This window comes from Dipteris shenzhenensis, chromosome 16 (assembly GCF_047967505.1).
Source record: "Dipteris shenzhenensis isolate YYH24624 ecotype China chromosome 16, Dip_SZ_1.0, whole genome shotgun sequence".
Taxonomy (NCBI): Eukaryota; Viridiplantae; Streptophyta; class Polypodiopsida; order Gleicheniales; family Dipteridaceae; genus Dipteris; species Dipteris shenzhenensis.
The window spans coordinates 28,217,069-28,236,915 of NC_141611.1; the positions used below are offsets into that span (position 1 = coordinate 28,217,069).

General features: G+C 43.0%; 1 pseudogene; it reads left to right on the top strand.

Moving 5' to 3' along the window:
• The first annotated feature begins 7,221 nt into the window (after positions 1-7,221).
• Positions 7,222-19,847, top strand: part of LOC147892784 (berberine bridge enzyme-like D-2) — a 43,795-nt pseudogene continuing 31,169 nt past the window's right edge.

The window sequence follows — 19,847 nt, forward strand, 5'->3', positions numbered from 1 at the left end:
TACTTGCAGGCACGACTTATTACACCGTCTTTTCAAATGAGCTGTCTTTTTAAATCTTCAAGAAAAAAAGATTGTTTCATGCTGGTGGAATTTACCTTGTCTGCATCCATGTCTTATGTTGCAATGTCCCGATCTTTCTGATTCTCTGCACCTGTTCTCGACAACAGACAAGATATTAAAACCATTTTCCTTGCACGCATGTTTGACGTAACATATTCATGACTTGTCTCTGCCTTTTTCAATCTCTGGTAGTGAATACCTTTATGCGCGTGGTTGTGTTGTCGGCTGTGAGAACTCTCGTGGAATTGGTCAGAATATGTCTGGATGTGGGCAATGTAGTATGCGCAGCCTCGTTCTCTTAGTCACTTTGGACAACATCACGTATGCTAGGCCAGGGGCAAACACTCCTCGAAATATGAGCAGCGCTTTGTTGGATACGGTTGCGCCTTGGGATTTGTGTCCCGTGATAGCGTATGCTAAGGTTAGTGGAAATGTGGACTTGTGGAACCATTTTCCATTTATTGCCTTTCGCTGATGCTTCAAGCGTCGTAATGTGAGCACGGCCGCTGTTGTGTCCACGACGACAGTGATACCGTTGATTTCTCCCCTGCTAGTTGCATTGATGCTCTTGATTTTGCACATTGCTCCATTTGTGGCACCTATTGCGAGGTCGATGTTTTCCGTTATCATTGCCTTCGCCCCCACGCAAATTTTTCCTATCTCGTTGAAGCTTTTGTCCTCCAACCATATTTTGAGAGCTGGTTCGCTCGCGGTGTTACTGTGTATTTGAACATGCACAATCATCTCGGGAGTGTTGAATTTCTCCACAAGCTCATCGTTGAAGGTAGCGACATCGAGTCTATGCATGCAAATGATGGTTGTTTCGGCATCGATGAAGTGGCATGCACCTTCCTTGTCGACAATGCATGCCCCAAACAGTCGGAAATCTCGTCAGTTGTGGGTGTCCTGAGTCTTATGGCATGCAAGAATGCCAGGAACGGCATGTCGCATCGAGAATTGCATGTGGTACATTCTCGCTTGAGCCCAGTGCGCGGAGGACGTGATGTGGCACGGCTCACAGAGATCCTCGCGGTGTTTGCAGACTGGCGGTAATTGCGCCAGGTCACCAAAAATTATGAGCATTTTGTGTCTGAATGGCTCATGCAATGTGCCATTAGTGACATTGACGATTTGTCTTATAATTACCACGAGATCGAAAGTCATCCTTGTTAGCATGGACATCTCGTCAATGATGATCGCGCTGGCTTCCTTGATTGCGAGGTGTCGCTCATCCGTCTCATGGATGTTCAGTGGGTACTGACTACTGCGCACAGGGATCTTGAATTGGTAGTGTACAGTGGTTGCAATCCCGCTCAGCCGCGTCGCAGCCGCCCCTGTTGATGCATAGAGTATTGCCGTTTTGTTTTGCACTACCAGATGCAAAACATAGTACCATATCAAGAAGCTTTTGCCGCTACCTGGTGTTCCACAGACAACGTGCAGCCCCGAGCTTGTTGAAGCTAGGCTTTCGAAGACTCTTTTTTGTTCTACTGTCAATGCGGCATTGGCGACGATGCAAAACTCGGCCATTTTTTCCAACATCCTCGTGCGTGTTGGCCCTGCGATGGTTTGCTGGTCGATGTTAGGTGCTTCCAGTGGGCAGTCTCGGATGATCGCAACCTTTTGCAATATCATATTGATCAACTGGTCTGTGTGGTCAGTCGCTAGCAAGTTCCTTTGCGTGTATTCGGTCACATACATTTCGAGGTCCTCGTTGCTCAATATGAGGCCGCGCATTTGGCATTCGACAAAGTAGGATCCAGCTGTGTTGGCAGGTGATATGAGCTCCGTTTCATTCCTGAAGCTAAGTTTTCGCAAGAGCACATTGTAGAAGTACCCCTCTGGTTGATGTCCAGGGTGGTAGCCAGTGAATCTGACTACTCACTCACATTTTGCGATCCTGTTGCCTAAGAGGTCAAGACCAACCGTTCCATGTTGCGTTTCCTTGGGCTTTCGGATCACATATTGCCTATGGTAATTGTAGAACGTGCTATCCTTGATGACCCTCGGTCTCCCGCAGTATATGTTGACCGGGTGCAAGGTGACGTTGTTGTTTCACGAGATGATGCATTGTCTTAGAGATGGTGGCGAGGAGTCGACATAGTGAACGGTCTCGCTCCTTGTGATTGTTGGTATCTGCATGCAGTTTAGTGCGGCCTCTGTTGGAGAGGTTGGTTTTGATAGGAGGCTTGCGGCGATGAGTTTCAGCTTTACTTCGTCGAGATGTTGCAACCCCAAACGCGAGGCGTCTTCTGAACGGATGTTCAGTTTGCCCATTGGTTCAGATTTCATCGCGTACTTGAGGAGGTAGTGAGAGATTGAAGAGTTTGTCACCCACTGTATGTTCATGTGTGCACCCCACAATAGTAACACGGAAGGGTGGTAAGGAACGACGTTTTAGTGCTCATGTCCCGGCCGGTAATACAACCAATGTTGCGTCAGAGGGTCGAGGATGGGTTCATATTCTGGCTGTGTTGCGAAAGGGAAGCTGTGCTTGCAACTGTGGTGTGACGGTCGGACGTAGCACGCTTTTCTGCATACGTGCAACTGCTTCCTAAGAACTAGTTCGGTGTGTAGGGAGCCCCTGTTTTGTATCTCATAACGAACGACAAGGTGTTGTATTCAACCAAGTAGACCGTTGGATGAAAGCAAATGCTTGCGCATGAACATGTGGAAGCGTGTGTGGAAAAGTGCCACGCATTCAACAGGACAGTCCTTCCAAGTGAATTGCGCATTATAATGTGTTGCGATGCTCTCGATCACATTAATTTCTTGCCACCGTGTATCGGTGACCTCGTCTGTAGTGAATGTCAGAAAGAAATCTGGGAGGCCCCAAGCATCGACCATCGTTATGAGTCCTTTAGTTGCCGTCGATGCCACGATGGGGACCCCGGCATTGTTGATGGCATGCTGTAGCGAAGCACGTGTCTCATTGCGTCTTCATCGGTCATGGCAGGGTTGGCTTTCCTATATTGGTCGATGTCTCGTTGCAAGCATGTAGAGTTGCTTGAATTGGCAATCATCACTGCCTATTTTAACTGAAACATGATCAACAAGTACGGCTTGTAGAGCGTGTAGATAGAGAATAAGGTGCATATTCTCATTTTCACATAGTTGCTGAATTGTATGCAGCCATCATAGTAGCCCCGTCCGAAAGGGAATAGGAAGGGGAACACTAGAGCGTGTAGATAGAGAATAAGGTGCATATTCTCATTTTCACATAGTTGCTGAACTGTATGCAGCCATCATAGTAGCCCCGTCCGAAAGGGAATAGGAAGGGGAACACTGCTGACTCCATGGTTATGTCAACGCATGCACTGCCAACTGCTGCTACTCCATCGACGTGGAATGAAACGACCCTCTCTGAAAGCATTTCTGTACCCCGTAGCTGTATGGAGGCAAACTCATGCTTGTCCCTTGCATCAAAGGCGTGACGGTTCGTGGGTTCCACCATGTTTTGCAAAAGCAGGAGCTCAGGCTGAGATTCCGCTATTGACATTAACTCAAAGGGAGCTGTCTCATCGTGTAGTTCCAAGATACCTGCAATGGTTTGAGGACTCAAGATGCACATACCCATCTTGTTGTCCGCACGCTCTGCTAAAGAATTGTACTTGCACAATATTGGATTGTTCTCGATGTTGTATGCGAGCACACCTGACAGCTCGTTCGTCATGATTTCTTGAGCCAAGCTTAGTGGAATGTTTCGCCAAGATATCAGAGGATTGTCTAGAAGTGACCTTCGATCGAGTGTGCCACGAGCAATCGCATTTGCAGTCGTGGTAACTGAAATGGATATATCTATGATGCTTAGCAATTGCGTGTGGAGGTGGTTTGTTTTAAGCAACTGTCGAGAGTACTGTGGCATCAACCGCACAATGTATCTGCTCCGCTGGGCATCTCGTGTGCAGCTTTGGCATTTCCAGTAAGTCACTTGCATGCCCATATTCTCGCAGGCATCCAAAAGTATCATGTTTTCGAGTGTGGCGCTGTGGCTCGAGATGCCTATGCCTTGCGAAGAAACGATCCTTTGGTTTGCAGACAATAGCATGGTTATGCGACAGACACCACAGATTTGAAGGCTAGAGAAAATAGCCGTGCAATTACTAACCCATTGCTTGTATCTATCTACGATGGTCAACCACGATGACGTAGCTGGCCTCAAGGACATCTTTCTTGATGTTATATCAAGTTGAATAGCTCGACCTTTGGCTGCTCTGAGCATTGATGAATGGTCATGTTCGAAGGAGTTTCTGGTGGTCATTTCTACATCGTGACATGAATCGATGTCTTATGTTCGGGTTTAAACACCTATAGGGATTAATAATAAAAACCATCCGAAACTTTGCTACAATTTCACTCACGTGGTTTTGTCTAAACGCAACAGGAAAAGCAAAATGGACTGAACCTCTATCTTTAGAAGGTGAAAGAATTGATAAAATAACTTGAATCAAGCAAATACATTTTGTTGTGCGTACCTTTAGGAGAAGACACTCGTTTGGAGGGTGCAAACATCTCGAAAACAGAAGTGTTGCAGACATGATTAGTATGTTGGTCGAACCAAGCAAATGTAATGTTCCCTTGCGGAAACAAAATGTGCGAAGAAGTGTGCGTGCTCAAGATGAGGTGTAAAAAAAAAAAAACCATACGTAATGTATGGTGGAGAGCCGGCACATGTCTCTCCAAAAATTATATATCATAGGGGAACGTGCCATCCCCCCGTTTTGAATAGTCACCTCCAGTGTTGGAGGTGTAGCGCATTAATGCGGACCAGAGCAACAGACGGTGCAGAAACATTTCAGAATTGAAATGACCGTACATTCTACTTATGTGGAGTATCCTTTGTGACGTCCACAGCTCGACAAGAAGTTGCCCATTTCTTTGCTGGAATGTTGGAATCTGAAAAACAATCATGATTAGTCAATATGCATTCCTCATGTTCTGCATGTTTGGATATGTTGGTTAGCATATGTGCAATTTCCTAAAGATGATAAATTCAAGCACAAAAGCTGTACACAATCCAACGATCAAAGATGTTCAAACCATCAAGGTAATCATCTTCACACATCTTTGAGCAGTTGTAGTTACAATTTTTGCCTTTGCAAGATTCCAAAAAATTACGACTATGGAAATATAAAAGTGCATATAAATAACATCTTATTATATCTAAAATGATTCACTATGTCCATGATCTTATGAGTTGGCAATAGTTATCATTGACACTTTTGCAAACTTTGATCAGATCGCAACAATTATTGATGTTTGCATCCCATCCACCTCCAAACTATTTTATTGTGTAGTCTACCAATGGTAGCAACTCAAAGTGTCCATGTTACGTAAGCCACAAGGAGTGCTGCTAAGTCATGGATAATCTCAAAATGCTAACATGAAGTGATAGTGTCAATTGCCTCATAGTAGCAGACAACAAAATTGAACCCGTTGCTGGGGAAGAGAATCAATATATCGCATATGTCGCTTATCCTTTGGATCTATTTGAAGAGGGTTCCGTCACCAATATGTTCACTTCCATTGCAGGTAACGTATTTGGATTTAAAGCCCCACGAGCTCTACGTTTGGAGGATCTGAGAATTCCTCCTGCTTATTCTAAGACTTTCATTGGGCCGCCTCACGGTATCCAAGTCGAAAGGGATAAACTGAACAAATATGGTCGTCCCTTGCTGGGATGTACAATCAAGCCAAAATTGGGCTTATCTGCTAAAAACTATGGCAAGGCTGTTTACGAATGTCTCCGTGGTGGACTTGATTTTACGAAGGATGATGAGAACGTAAATTCTCAACCATTCATGCGTTGGAGGGACCGGTTCCTGTTTGTGGCAGAAGCTCTTTTCAAGGCTGAGGCCGAAACGGGCGAAATAAAAGGACATTATCTAAATGCCACTGTGGGTACGTGTGAGGAAATGATGAAAAGAGCAATCTTTGCTAGAGAATCGGGAGTACCCATCGTCATGCATGATTATTTGACGGGAGGCTTCACTGCAAATACTAGCTTGGCCTTTTATTGTCGAGATAATGGGCTACTACTTCATATCCACCGCGCAATGCATGCTATTATCGATAGACAGAGAAATCACGGTATCCATTTTCGTGTCCTAGCCAAAGCATTGCATATGTCCGGCGGGGATCATATCCACGCTGGGACCGTAGTGGGTAAACTGGAGGGAGAACGAGAAGTCACACTGGGTTTCATCGATTTGCTACAACGGCCAATGGCAACAGTTTAAACAGACCGATCTATAGCCATAAGCTTCGTTGAACCTCTCAAAGACACATAAAGCATAACGAAGGAGATTCATGGGCAGTGGCTCGATACAAGCTTCAGTATAAGCAGGAGCAAACCTGATGGTGACGGCATGTGAACATTCGAAAGCCAACATGTGAGGGTCTCTTCACAAACCAATAGCCTTCATAAAGCAATCTACGTTGTTTTTGGCTTACATTCGTCTGTTTCACCTATATTTAAAGGTTTTGCCTTGGCTTTTTACGCAGTTGGCTTTTTACGCAGCTTTTCAAAAGCTTTCAAAGCTTTTGGGCTTTCAGAATTTAAAAAATCTAAGGGTGTATATTGTGCCATGTGGAAGCACAGGATTTCAGAACCAATAGCCTTCATAAAGCAATCTACGTTGTTTTTGGCTTACGTTCGTCCGTTTCACCTATATTTAAAGGTTTTGCCTTGGCTTTTTACGCAGCTTTTCAAAAGCTTTCAAAGCCTTCAGAATTTAAAAAATCTAAGGGTGTATATTGTGCCATGTGGAAGCACATGATTTCAGAATTTGAAAAAACGTCCTAGTGCTGGCCAAGTAAAGAATACCATCCTCGAGATGTTCTTAAAATAGATTGGAAAGAATGTAATCGTTCATATGTTCATAGAGAGCCAACTAGTGAACAACTTGCTTAGTCACGCCAGCGAATGGGTTCGATCACGGCTGAACGCTCGTCAATAAGGTATATTTCGTGAGGGAATGGGTAGGTAGCTGTTCTCACTATGCAGAACTGCTTTGCCAACTGCCCCCAATTAATTGTCTGCTGTGCAAATCAAGGGCATCATCGCGTGACTGCTCTCTAATAAACGGTTGACGGTATTATATATACGAAGAACTAGAGGAGTTCGATATTTGTGGGAGTTTGTAGTCTATGGTCCTAGCTATGGCCTCCAACATGTTCTTCTTACTCTTCATCTTCTGCTTGGCCTTCATCCTTACCCTCGTCCACTCTTCTGGTGACCTCATAGGCTTGCTCAGCTGCCTCCAGGACGATGGTGGCCTTCACAACTTCACCACCCTCGCCTCCGACCCTGTCACTTTTTACCGCCTCCTTGACTTCTCCATACAAAACCTCCGCTTCCAAGAGCCCGGAGTGCCCTCTCCCTCTGTTCTCATACTTCCAAACTCTCCCCAGCAAGTGCAAAAAGCTCTCTCCTGCTCCCTCGACAACGGATGGGAACTTCGTGTGCGCAGCGGAGGACACGACTACGAAGGCCTTTCCTTCATTGCCGATCGCCCCTTTGTGGTCATCGACCTGATGAACCTGCAATCCGTTGAGATTGATTTAGAGTCCAGGACAGCATGGACTGAAGCTGGAATTACGCTGGGGCAGCTCTACTATGCGATATCACAAAGGACCTCCGACTTAGGATTTCCCGCCGGTGTCTGTCCCACTGTCGGAGCCGGTGGACACATAAGCGCAGGGGGATACAGTTTCCTCTCTCGAATGTATGGCCTTGCTGCAGATAACGTGATTGATGCATTCCTTGTGGATGCCAACGGTGACCTCCTAGACCGGCAGAGCATGGGGGAGGACCATTTCTGGGCTATCCGTGGTGGCGGAGGAGGAACCTGGGGAATTGTCGTTGCCTGGAGAATCTGTCTCGTTCCAGTTACTCCAAGAGTGACGGCATTTAATATGTGGAGAACCGATAGGGAGCAGCTCAATGAACTGATCTTCAGATGGCAGACAGTGGCTCCTCTAACCGCACCTGAGAACATCCAGATTGTAGTGTATCTGTACGGGGGTGGCACCGTCGAAGGAAACCTCGGTGCTCTGTTCTATGGGTATCATTTGGGGCCTCTAAATGAGACTCTTGCACTAATGAACGATATATTTCCTGAGCTTGAGCTCACGGCTGGGGACTGCGTGGAAGGGACCTGGATAGAAGCAGTGGCCAACGTAGGACGTGTAAACAGCCCGAGCAGACTGGCAGATAGATTCAACACGGCGAAGAATTTTTTCAAAGCCAAATCTGATTACGTGCAACTTCCCATTCCGAGAGAAGGACTCGAGAAGGATGGGCAGGAGCCTTTGACTTCCTAGAGGCAAATCCAAGCTTGGGAAGCTTGCTTTTGGAACCGTATGGAGGGATGATGGCGAGAATACCTGCAGATAGCATCGCTTTCCCACACAGAGCTGGGAACTTGTTCGTCATACAATATCATGCAGATTGGACAAACGATACAGGATCGCCAGAACAGTTCCTCCTCCCTTGGACGAAAAGATTATACAACTACATGGCTACATATGTATCGCAGAATCCAAGGCAAGCGTATGCTGGCTACTTGGATCTTGACCTGGGCACCAATTCTAGCTTTGCACAGGCGCAGACTACTTGGGGCCAAAGCTATTTTTCTTTGCCATTTATACTTTGACTGAATAAATTTGATAGGTTTTGAAGTGGTAAATAATATGTGAAGTAAAACTTAGCAATTTTTGGATTGTAGGCATTGAGTCTATTATTATTTTGTCTATTGAAATGTGATTACTTTTGGAAAAGCATGTCATTGTCTAACTACACCTCGAAAGAGTACCATAATAGTGATCCCACATGTAGGCATACGTTGCATAAAATTTCTAAAGTTCTAGGTCCCAAATATTGAGGGAGAGTGCACATTGTAGATGCTCTTCCATAGGAGGTGGAAGCTATGGTGTAGAAGCTTCATCCTAAGATTCACCAACTCTAACCTAGACCATTGATAGACAAAAAACATATAATCATGGATCATAGAGGTGAATCAACGATGATGGATGTACCAGCTATGTGATTTGGTATTCAAGAAACTCATGTTGGTCTTTTTACACCATCTAGATAACAAAAAGAAAGGGTTATAAACTCCTTATAGGAGCAAAATATCCTATGCTCAATTAGTGGGAGTCCAATTATCAGTGGTGATAAAATGGAGATGAGACTGGGAGATCCACTGGTGGATGTTTTGTCATTTAAACTTCATGCCCAATCAGCATCTGTATATCCATGGAAGTGTAAGTTAAATGACTTGGCATAATGTAGTTCATGATCCCATATACCATGAAGGTATATGACTACTCTCTTTGCTGCAAGGAGGCGAGTCTTCTTGAGATTTTGTATGAATTGAATGACCACACTGACCAAATAAGAAACGTTAGACATGGTCATAGTCAAGTAGATAAAGTTGCCAATGAGCTACTTGTATTGAGGAGGATCTAAATTTGGAGAATTGTCAAGTGCTGGACAATTTCATGTTTCATTCCATAGGAGTAGGGAGGGGCTTACAATCATGTAAATGAAATTGCTTAAGTACTATTTGAGTATAATTGACCTAAGAAAGTGTAATGCTTGTGATCTTGATAAAATCATGGAGTTCTCCCATACCATTCATGTCAAACTCTGAGGTGTGATGACTCTTAGATTTGAGATGAAATGCACATTTGATAGACATGTTCCACCTTTGTGAGCCATCCTTTTTTCCCAAACTTGAACTTCAAGATGCAGCCCTTACACTCATGCAAGATATCACCTCTCTTACTCTTGGGAAGCTTATGTGGACCTTTGGCCGATACTTTCATGAATCTCTAGTCATTCAAGCTACAGGTGCAAGGCATCCACTCATTCAAAGAATTTTCAGTATTGCGAAAGACAAGATGTCACAGCATTACATGGTCTTGTAGCCATGTTCCTTACCATACTTGTAAAGGTATAAAAAGCAAAAATGGGACTCCTATAGAGGGTGGTGTAGCTTGGAGGGAGAGGGAAGATCCAACATAGATCAGAACAACAAGAATGGGACTCCTACTATAGCCAGTAGTGTAGCTTGGAGGAAGAGAGTAGCTCCAATGAGGCAAAGGAGAGGGAAAGGGGGGAGAGATAGTGTGAGTGAGAGAGAGAGAGAGGGGGGGGCAGGTAGGAAAGAGGATCTATTGTAGAGAGAGGGAGACAGAGGAGCTACTATAGCCAAAATGAGTAGAGGAGGAGGGCCTAGATCAAGAGGGGATAGAGAAATAGGCGGAAGAGGGTAGCTACAATAGAGGGAAATCCCATATTCAAAAAATGGAAGGAGAAACAGGTTGGGACCGGAATAGTGGACCAAAGAAAGAGGGTAGACCACCTAAGAGAGAGGGGGGAATCAAAACTTGCCCCAAGTGTGCCCACCACCTCTTGAATGTCATTTGGGGCTTCTTTTTTTAAGGTACACATGGAAGGAGCATTAGGCATGGGTTAAGGGCAAGGGGGGATGGTTTGGGTGGTCCCTACTATAAGGGGAACTACCAATAGGGGCTCTCTGCCCACCATCCACCTCAACAGACCATTGTCCCACACCTTGGAGCACTCTCATTTATACACCTCAAATCCCTCCCTAATCCCTTGAAATTAGGAAACATTAACTCGAGGCCCTTTTGAGACACCATTTCTCCCCTAATGTGATGGTTTGAAGTGTTGATCAAAGAAGGCTAAGGAAGCTTCTGCCATGGCTAGGGAACTAGAAGGTTTCAAAAGAGCAGGCAAGCGTCCATTGATGCAAGAGGAGACTAAAGAGGATTCTTGATGTGCCAAGCATCAATGCTTGTAGTTTGAGCGGCTACGTAAGGTTGCGATTGCAGTGCTCGAGCACATGCCTGACACTATTGCACGCACATCCATATATGCTCAGCTTGGAGGTCTGTATATTTAGTATTGTAATTTTTGCACACTTCTAATATTAGATTTATCATTTCTTAGGTCTTTTGTCACTAATTATCACATACGAAGTAGCAACCAACATCATGGGCACTAGTTTTGTAGGCATGCAATGGAAAGAATTCAACAATCTCATCTTAAAACAAGAGTTATTGGGAATCTAGTGCATAGAGGCCGATGAAGGTGAAGCCTTAGGCAATGGAGGAAGGTGGAAGCACCCCAACCCAAGCTCTGGCAGATGGAAGATCACAAATTGCCAAGATGAGCAGTTTCAGCAAAATGCCACTTGGCAAATATGAATCGAGGTATATGGGAAGGCACTGCACCGTAATGAAGTCGCAATATACTCTGCCAAATTCTTGTACATGCACTTCATAAAAGAAATCCATGTGGATTTCTCATCTTAACAGGACAAGCATACACGTGGTCATATTGAAGTGATGATCACCAATCATAATTGTCCAGGGCATTGGAAGGTGCACGTGGGCCACTAGAGCAACAAGTGGCACAGCTCCATGAAGAGAACGTAGCCCGGTTCGAGCAAGTTAAATGCTTGGAAACTGAAATACCGCAAATCAAGGCAAAGTTGTAGAATGATATTGTTGCTCCATGCACCCAGTTGAACAGCCTCGAGGACCTGAACACATAGTTGTGACAAGAGTCCCATGATGTAATATTGATCAAAGATGTGAGCATGGAGGTGTGGTTAGCTGTTTGTTGGCACCCATCTACACAACCATATACCATGCAACCGCTTCCCTCCAATTTCCCAAACAATTGTTTATGGGTTAACGTTTGCTTGGGTGTAGCTAATCGCGAAACTATTTTGGGGGCCATTTTGAGGCCATGATGTGACACATTGGTGGGTGAGATTTTGAATTTTGCTCGAAAACGCGCTCTCGTTAGAAGTTTTTGTAGCATCATGATTGCCACACTGGCGTAATAATGAGACACAATCTTATCATTGTCCATAGTGCAGAGCTCAACACATGGCACTATATGCATTTACTCATGAGCACAAAGATTGCAGCTCTGCCTCTGGCCTGACTACTTCACACAGCTTTTGCCTTGCCATCTGTCATTGCATAGCTTCGCCATCTATCACTACACAACACAATCTTTTGTTATGCTAACCACCGTGTTGCTTTGAACACAACCACGTTGGCCTGACTACAGCACAAAACATTTTCCTTGCCACTTGCCATTGCACATTTTCGCCATTTATTACTGTGCAATAGCTTTTGTTGCGCTGACCACCATGTTGGTTTGAGCAATGATGTTGGCATGGAGAGACCACCACATTGGCATGAATACCACCGTGGCATGTCAATATCTAAAGGGAACCCCTCAAGGTCCATATCCGCAACTACTGTGCTAGATGTTGGAGCTATTTTAGTTCTAAACCAAGGAAAATAGTCTTTCTTTGGAGATATTTTAGTCGTATTACTCCTTGTGCAACAATTTCTCAACCACTGCACATGTTCTTGGAGCTATTTTAGTTCCAAGCTTAGGAAAATGTAGACCTTTGCAATTTATGATAGTTTCCTTGCAACCACCATGCTGGTTATTGGAGTTATTATAGTTCTAAACCACCACGTTGGTTATTAGAGTTATTATAGATCTAAACCAAGGAAAATGTACTCCTATTTTGAAGTTCCTTGCAACCACTATGCTGGTTATTAGAGCATCATGCCAACATCGCTTTCAAGCCCTTCACAACCTTCACGAGTTTCCATGCCAATGCCACAATGGAAGAGAAAGGACTCTCTCTCCCCCTCTCTCTCATTGTGTGTGTTTCATGCTACTGTGTGTGTGTGTGTGTGTGTGTGTGTGTGTGTGTGTAATGCTACTCTCTCTCTCTCTCTCTCTCTCTCTCTCTCTATAAGTGTGTGTTTAGATTTAATAATCCCATCAATAAATGAACCATACAATTAATTCACTCATTTGGATAATAAGAAGTTGCAAATAATAAATGGATTGAAATTTTTATGAAAACCAAAATTGACATAAATTTGACATGAGTAATAGGATCGGCAATATAATTTTTTATATTGAGGTTGCAAATTTAAGCAAAGAAATAGTACAAACATGTTGAATCCATCAGGTAGTCCAAGCTCTGATGTCAGGGTCCACTTACCTGCCACCATCCAAATAATTATATGTTAGAACAATATAGCAGGAATTGGGTAGACAGGTAATGCTTGTCCTCCCTAGCTTGTTATTGCTTTACCTAGGAAGATCCACAACCTTCTAGATTCTAATGCATGTAAGGAGCAAAAATAAAGGGAGAGAATCCATACATAACGTGTGATTTGCAAAAAAAAAGGGGGGTTAGTATGCAACCATTAGAAGAAACATCATTTAAAATAACCAATTTAGAGAAAATTAAGGCATTTTCTTGAAGGAAAAATAGGGGAGAACCTAACAAGGTAAATTTAATAAATTGGTTTAAACAAGGCAAAAGAATAAATAAAGGTAAAAATAAGCAATAAAATGAAAAAATCAAACCAAAAATGGGTTAGGATCAAGGGAGGAGATGAAAAATGCACATTAATTTAAGGAAACAACTTCTCTATCTAACTAAGCATGTAAGGCAAAGCAAATTATAATCATTTTAAACTTACGAAACATCAAAGGAAAAGGATAAAAGAAAGGTTGAGGTAATAAAGCAAAGACTAATCTTGAAGCTATAAATTAGAAGTTAAGTGAAACTAAAAAAAGAGAACATTAGTCTACTATACATCTTAACATAATTAAAGAGAAGGAATTACAATAACTAAATTTATAAGATTTAGGTAAAAGAAATTAAAATAAATATATGAGTGCAGCTGTTAAAACATAAGGATATAAGTATATATAATAAAAATAAAATGAATCGACCCAACAAACTGCAGTAAAGAGAAAGAGAAACAAAGTCAAATTAACTAAATAACAGTGAAGCTCGCCTAGAAATGAGCTAAACACTATAGTGAGGAGACTAGACGAGTGGTAAGTTAAAATGAGTGTCTTGGAAAAGCTACGATCAATAAGCACCAGAGCTATCATCAAGTAGGTCAAGTGTAATCTGAATTAATAAGTTAAGGTGACCCAGTTGCCACACATTGACATGCGGTGAGCAGCGAGTAAGCAGTCCGGCAGACATAAAGCCAAAAGAAACCGCGAAGACCAGTTCCCAAACTGGCCAGAAACCAAGTGCACAATAAAACAACTAATGAAGGCACACGCACACACAAGTGCCAGAAATGCCATAAACGTAGACACCAGGCATTGGCTGTGCCAAGAAGGGCTAAGTGGTCTACAGAGAAAATAAGCTGAAGCTGCAAGCGACAACCGTAAGAACTCTCAGTGCATTAAAATGTCACAGTACGTTGTGGCCAAGGTTGGAGCAGCCAACAACCAGTTGAGATCATGCTACAAGCCAATAAGCGAGGTGGAGTGGAGCAAGGAGAACAACCAGTTGAGAACACGTTAGGAAGCAATAAGCAAGAAGAAACACATATAGATGAAATCGGGCTCGTAAACTGCCAAGCTTCATTGCAGGAAATAAGCGGGGGTGGCGTGTACAAAAGAGTACGTCAAGACGTAAGAAGAGCTTCCCTACAAGAAAGAAACGTCGAAGCACATGTAAGGAGTGGAATTAGCCACTTCAATTTTGAATGTTAAAAACAACCGCAACCGTAATGGGTTGATTGCAAGAGAGAGTTTGCAAAACACTCAGAGAGCGCCCGTAAATCAAAACAATGAGAGAGACCTTGTGACTCAATTGCGAGAGCACGAAACAAGGAGCTAGATTGTATACCATCCGGTTGTAAGTAGAAGCGGAGTCTGAGATAATAGCAAAAGAGATAAGGAAAAGAATCGAGGAAATGGTAAAGAAGAAGTACGTAGATGGTAGAGAAAAGGAGTGCACAGCCAAGTATGGTGGGTACAAAGAGACAAATTAGAGGCTAAGGTAAGATGGCATCGAAGCACCTGCTCGATGGAGTGCGTAAAAAAGGAGAAGGAAAGGTGGCTTGGGCCGGGAGAGAAGAGACCCATGAAACGGCAGAGTGCAAGAAGGAAAACAGGAGATAGAGCAAGCAAGACGCGACAATGCAATAAGAGGTGAGAGAGCAAGAGAATCCAACAAACATGATGGACGGGGGGTTAGGGGGTAAGATCGTAACTGCTTGAAACGTTATAACAAAGTAAGGCGGTGGGAGTTAAGTGGAAAGCGGTTGGTGAGAGGTTAGGTGGTAGGGTTGTTAGTCCTCTCAATGGATCCGTTTGAGTGCTAATAAATCCCATAGGACACGAAAAGAGAGGAGGGGGTTAGGGAGGGGTTGTGTGCAAGCATATAAGTGAAAGTGTGTTACATTAAAGCCTAAGTTAAGCGTACGTTGAGCATAAAAACTAGAAGAAATGAGTAAAAACTTTGGTGTAGGGAGAAGGGAGGTTAGGTGTGTGAGTAAGTGAAAATTTAAGGAGACTAAGTGTGTGTGAATGAGTATAAGGAGCGTACAAGTATGGGGGAAAGTATTACATGGAATTTAAAAAAAGGGGGGGACGTGTGTGTGTGCGCGTGCGCGTGCAAACCATTAAAAAAAATTAACCAATTAAAAGAAGAATACATTATAAAAAGTGGGACAAAGAAAATAAAATAAATGTAAAAAATAAAAGAGGGAAGGGGGGGAAAGAAAAAATACTTAATAGTTTATTAGGCAGTGCAAAAGGGAGGGGGGTAAACCAAAATTATTAGGCAGTGCGAAAGGAAGGGGGGGGAAATTAAATTATTGTGTATTAGAATGTGTGTGTGTGTGTGTGTGTGTGTAAAAATGAGAGAAATTTTTAAGCACAATCAATGTGTCTATGTGTGTTGCTACTCTCTCTCTCTCTCTCTCTCACACACACACACACACACACACATGCACACACACACATTCTTGTGTACAAGTTTCATACAATCTAAGACAGTCATGAACGAAAGGGAGAGCTAGATGTGGAGGGAGAGGGGGAGGGGGAGGAATAGGGTGAGGGAGATGGAGAGGGACAGAGTGTACAAAAGAAAGCGATATGGAGGGTTGGTAAATTCCCAACCCTCCATATCGCTTTCTTTTGTACACACTCTGTGTACACACACACATAGAGGGAGGGTGGGAAAAGGAGATGGGGAGATGAAGAGAGAGAGAGAGAGAGAGAGAGAGAGAGAGAGAGAGAGAGAGAGAGAGAGAGATAGATAGACGGAGAGAGAGAGAGAGAGACAGACAGAGACAGAGAGGTGAAAGAGAGGGAGAGAGAGAGACAGGGAGGGAGACACACACACATAGGGAGGTGTATGCCTCAATAATGTAAGCACAAGAATTGTTCTCCTGAACGAGGTGATACACTATGAACTAGAGATTTTGTTACAACCAAACTAACTACTTTTATTAAGGACAAGTAGTTTTCCAATCCTTGCCCTTGCTTAAAACAATTAGTTGAGAGAGAGAGAGAGAGAGATGAAGGAGAGGGGGAGGGAGAGGGAGAGAGAGGGGGGGATCAAGCTAGAGAGAGAGAGAGAGAGAGAGAGAGAAAGAGGGGGGGATGGAGCTGGAGAGAGAGAAAGAGGCAGTGCGATGGAGTTGGAGAGGGAGAGAGAGAGGGGGGGGAATCGAGCTGGAGAGAGAGGGGGGGATCAAACTAGAGAGAGGAAGAGGGAGAGAGAGAGAGAGAGAGAGAGAGAGAGAGAGAGAGAGAGGGGGGGGGGGAGGGGTCATGACCGAGATGGAGAGAGGGAGGGAGAGAGGTAGAGAGAGGGGGGGATCGAGTTGGAGAGAGAGAGAGAGAGAGAGAGAGAGAGAGAGAGGTGAAGGAGAGGGAGAGGGAGAGATTGAGATTGTATAAAAGAAAGCGATATGGAGGGTTGGGAATTTCCCAACCCTCCATATTGATTTCTTTTGTACACGCTCTATTGTGTACCCACACACCTACACAGAGAGAGAGAGAGAGAGAGAGGTGTGAAGGATAGAGAGAGAGAGAGGGAGAGAGAGAGAGAGAGGGAGGGAGAAGGAGAGATTGTACAAAAGAAAGTGATATGGTGGGTTGGAAATTTTTCCAACCCTCCATATCGCTTTCTTTTGTACACACTACGTTCTGTGCACACACACACACACAGAGACATAAGAAAATGTGTTTATATATATATATATATATATATATAGAGAGAGAGAGAGAGCAGTAGACTAGAGAGGATAGAGAGAGAGTGTGTGTGTGTGAGAGAGAGAGAGAGGGAGGGAAATATATTTTGATCCCTTCTCTATTACATTAGAGAACTGAAAAGTCTTCATGAAAGTATATTTCCATCCCTTGTCTACTACAACTTTAGAAAACACATAAGTCTCTGTGGAAGTATATTTCCATCACTTGTCTATTACACCATTAGAGAGACCATATGTCCTTGAAAGTGCCTACTATGGCATTGGCTTCATGAAAACAAGTGGACTTTAAATCCAGAGGCCATTAGTCACCAGGACTGGCATCTACAATCACGGCATCATAGATTCTCCTCACAAGCTGCTTCAAGGCTTCCGCCGACTTGTAAGCATACAACAACTCCTCTTTTTACTCCTGGCTTTCCTCATCTTCACCTTTTCATTCAATATAGCTTCTAGCCACCACCGCCATATCCTGTACAAATACTTAGCTCGTAAGCATAAGATTTACCTGATTCAATGAAACTAAAAAGCAAGCTAGAAATATTCACCTCTTTTGCTGAGTTCAATTCAAGTAGCCACATCTGTAACATATCCTCCTTGAATGACTTTCTGCTCATGGGTCCATATAAAAGGGATCTAAGACATAATTTTAGTTTGATAAATGTAGTCACGTAGTAATTGGCCATCTCTGGGAAGGAAAGTGAGGGAGCGATAGTGAGGGACAGTGAGCTGCCCCTGCTTCGGGAGTGATGGAAAGTGAGGGAATGACACTGATGGAAAGTGAGGGAAGCACCCTCTTTGAGGCAGTCTTATCCTCGATGGGATCACTTTTGTCAATTCTTTATTTCACTTTTTGTGTAATTTATGTCCTGGATCACTTTCCTTCAACTCTAACACTCGATTTTTTCAAGATATGGACATCAATCTTGTCCAACATCTATAGATCCACCTCCCTTTTTTTTTTTTGAGAGAGAGAGAGAAGGGGGGGGGGAAGCAAAGAGAAAGAGGTAGAGGGAGAGAGGAAAAGAGGAGGAATCCGGTTCATGAAGTAGGAAGAAAGAGGTAGAGGAGGAATTCGGTTCATTTGGTCCAATCCATCTCATTCGGGTGTGATCAACTTTGGCCTATTATCAAAGGTTTGGAAGGTTCCTCTTTCTTTCTCTCACTCCCTTTCCATCCCCTTCATTTATCAATGTGTTTTTTAACAATACGATGTATTTTCATAGGTTCCGATGGCTCCAACCGAACAGGATTTAAAAACATATTTAGAACAGCTATATCTCCAATACAGAGACATTGTCAGACCCCCTATTGAAATGGAAACTCTTCCTGGAACATTTCTTATCCCTAGCACACAAGACGGCATTGACTACTATGTCTCAGATTCTGATAAGTCTGATCGAGAAATTGTAGAGGATTCAATGTTGATGAGATGAAACTTTGGATCACACGAGAAGGACACATAGCTCTGGAAATGAAGCAAGAAGAGGACGAGGAAAAAAACAATGGAAAAGATAAAGTGGAGGCAAAAAAGAGAGGAAAAAAGAAGAAAGACAAAGCAGAGTCAAGCAAGAGAGTCAAAAAGAGCTCTAAAAAGTAGCACTTTTGACTATATTTGAAGATAACTTCCAACAATGATGTAAATATTTTAATGGACTATGCATTATGATATTTTAATGGACTATGCATTATGACATTTTGTGTAATATGCATCGACTTAGCTTTTCTTCTCGTTAAGCCAATAATAAATCAAAGATATGGAAATCATAATTTTAGAATTTAGATTGTGGGATAATTTTATTGTTTGTGCTTCATCTAGGCCCACTTATTTTCATACATGGTTCATCCAAAGCCTCTTGTTCATGGAATGTAAAAATGGAGAGAGAGAGAGAGAGAGAGAAAGAGAGAGAGAGAGAGAGAGAGAGAGAGAGAGAGAGAGAGAGAGAGAGAGAGAGAGAGTAAATTGCTTTTTATAACTTGGATTGTATAACTTTATTGAAATTGCTTTTTTGATTGAAGATAGTAAGTTTAAAGGGGTAGTTCAATTTTTGGTGCAAGATCTACTAGAACAATCGCCAGTTCTATAGATGAAAAGGAGGTTGTAGGGACAATCTTTTCCTTTTTAGGAAGAGGGAAGCTCAAGCAAGAAGGAGAGAAATGATAAAATCAAGCTAGCAAGTGTTCAAGGCATGCCTTTTGTAAAAGAGATAGTCCCATTCAAGGGGAAGATATTAAAAGAAGCGCAAAAGCCTACAGATTTGTCACTTTTCTATTTTCTTGAGAAATGTGATGCTAAATAGGACTACCATCTGTTTTATGAGATGTGGAATAAAGAGCTCATTATGCTACCATTTTGGAGACACACAAAAAAAATCTAGCAGTAAACGAGCTAGCAAAATTTCAAAAGATTTCAGAGAAAAAGAAAGTAACCATATCTAGGAAGTCGTATGTCTTTGCCAAGGATTTGATTACAGACAAAAAGCTTCAAATTCCCATCAATAGGAGGCTTGATAGCTTTCCAGAGAAATACAAAGTAGTTTGTAATATCCATAGTGAAGGATGCTAGCTATTGGAGGTAAGCCTTGCTTTTGTTGTGTTTTTAAATCTTTGTCATGAAGGTACGGAGGACATGCCAGAGGAAGCTATGGAAGATCCTGGGGAAGAACCTGATATTG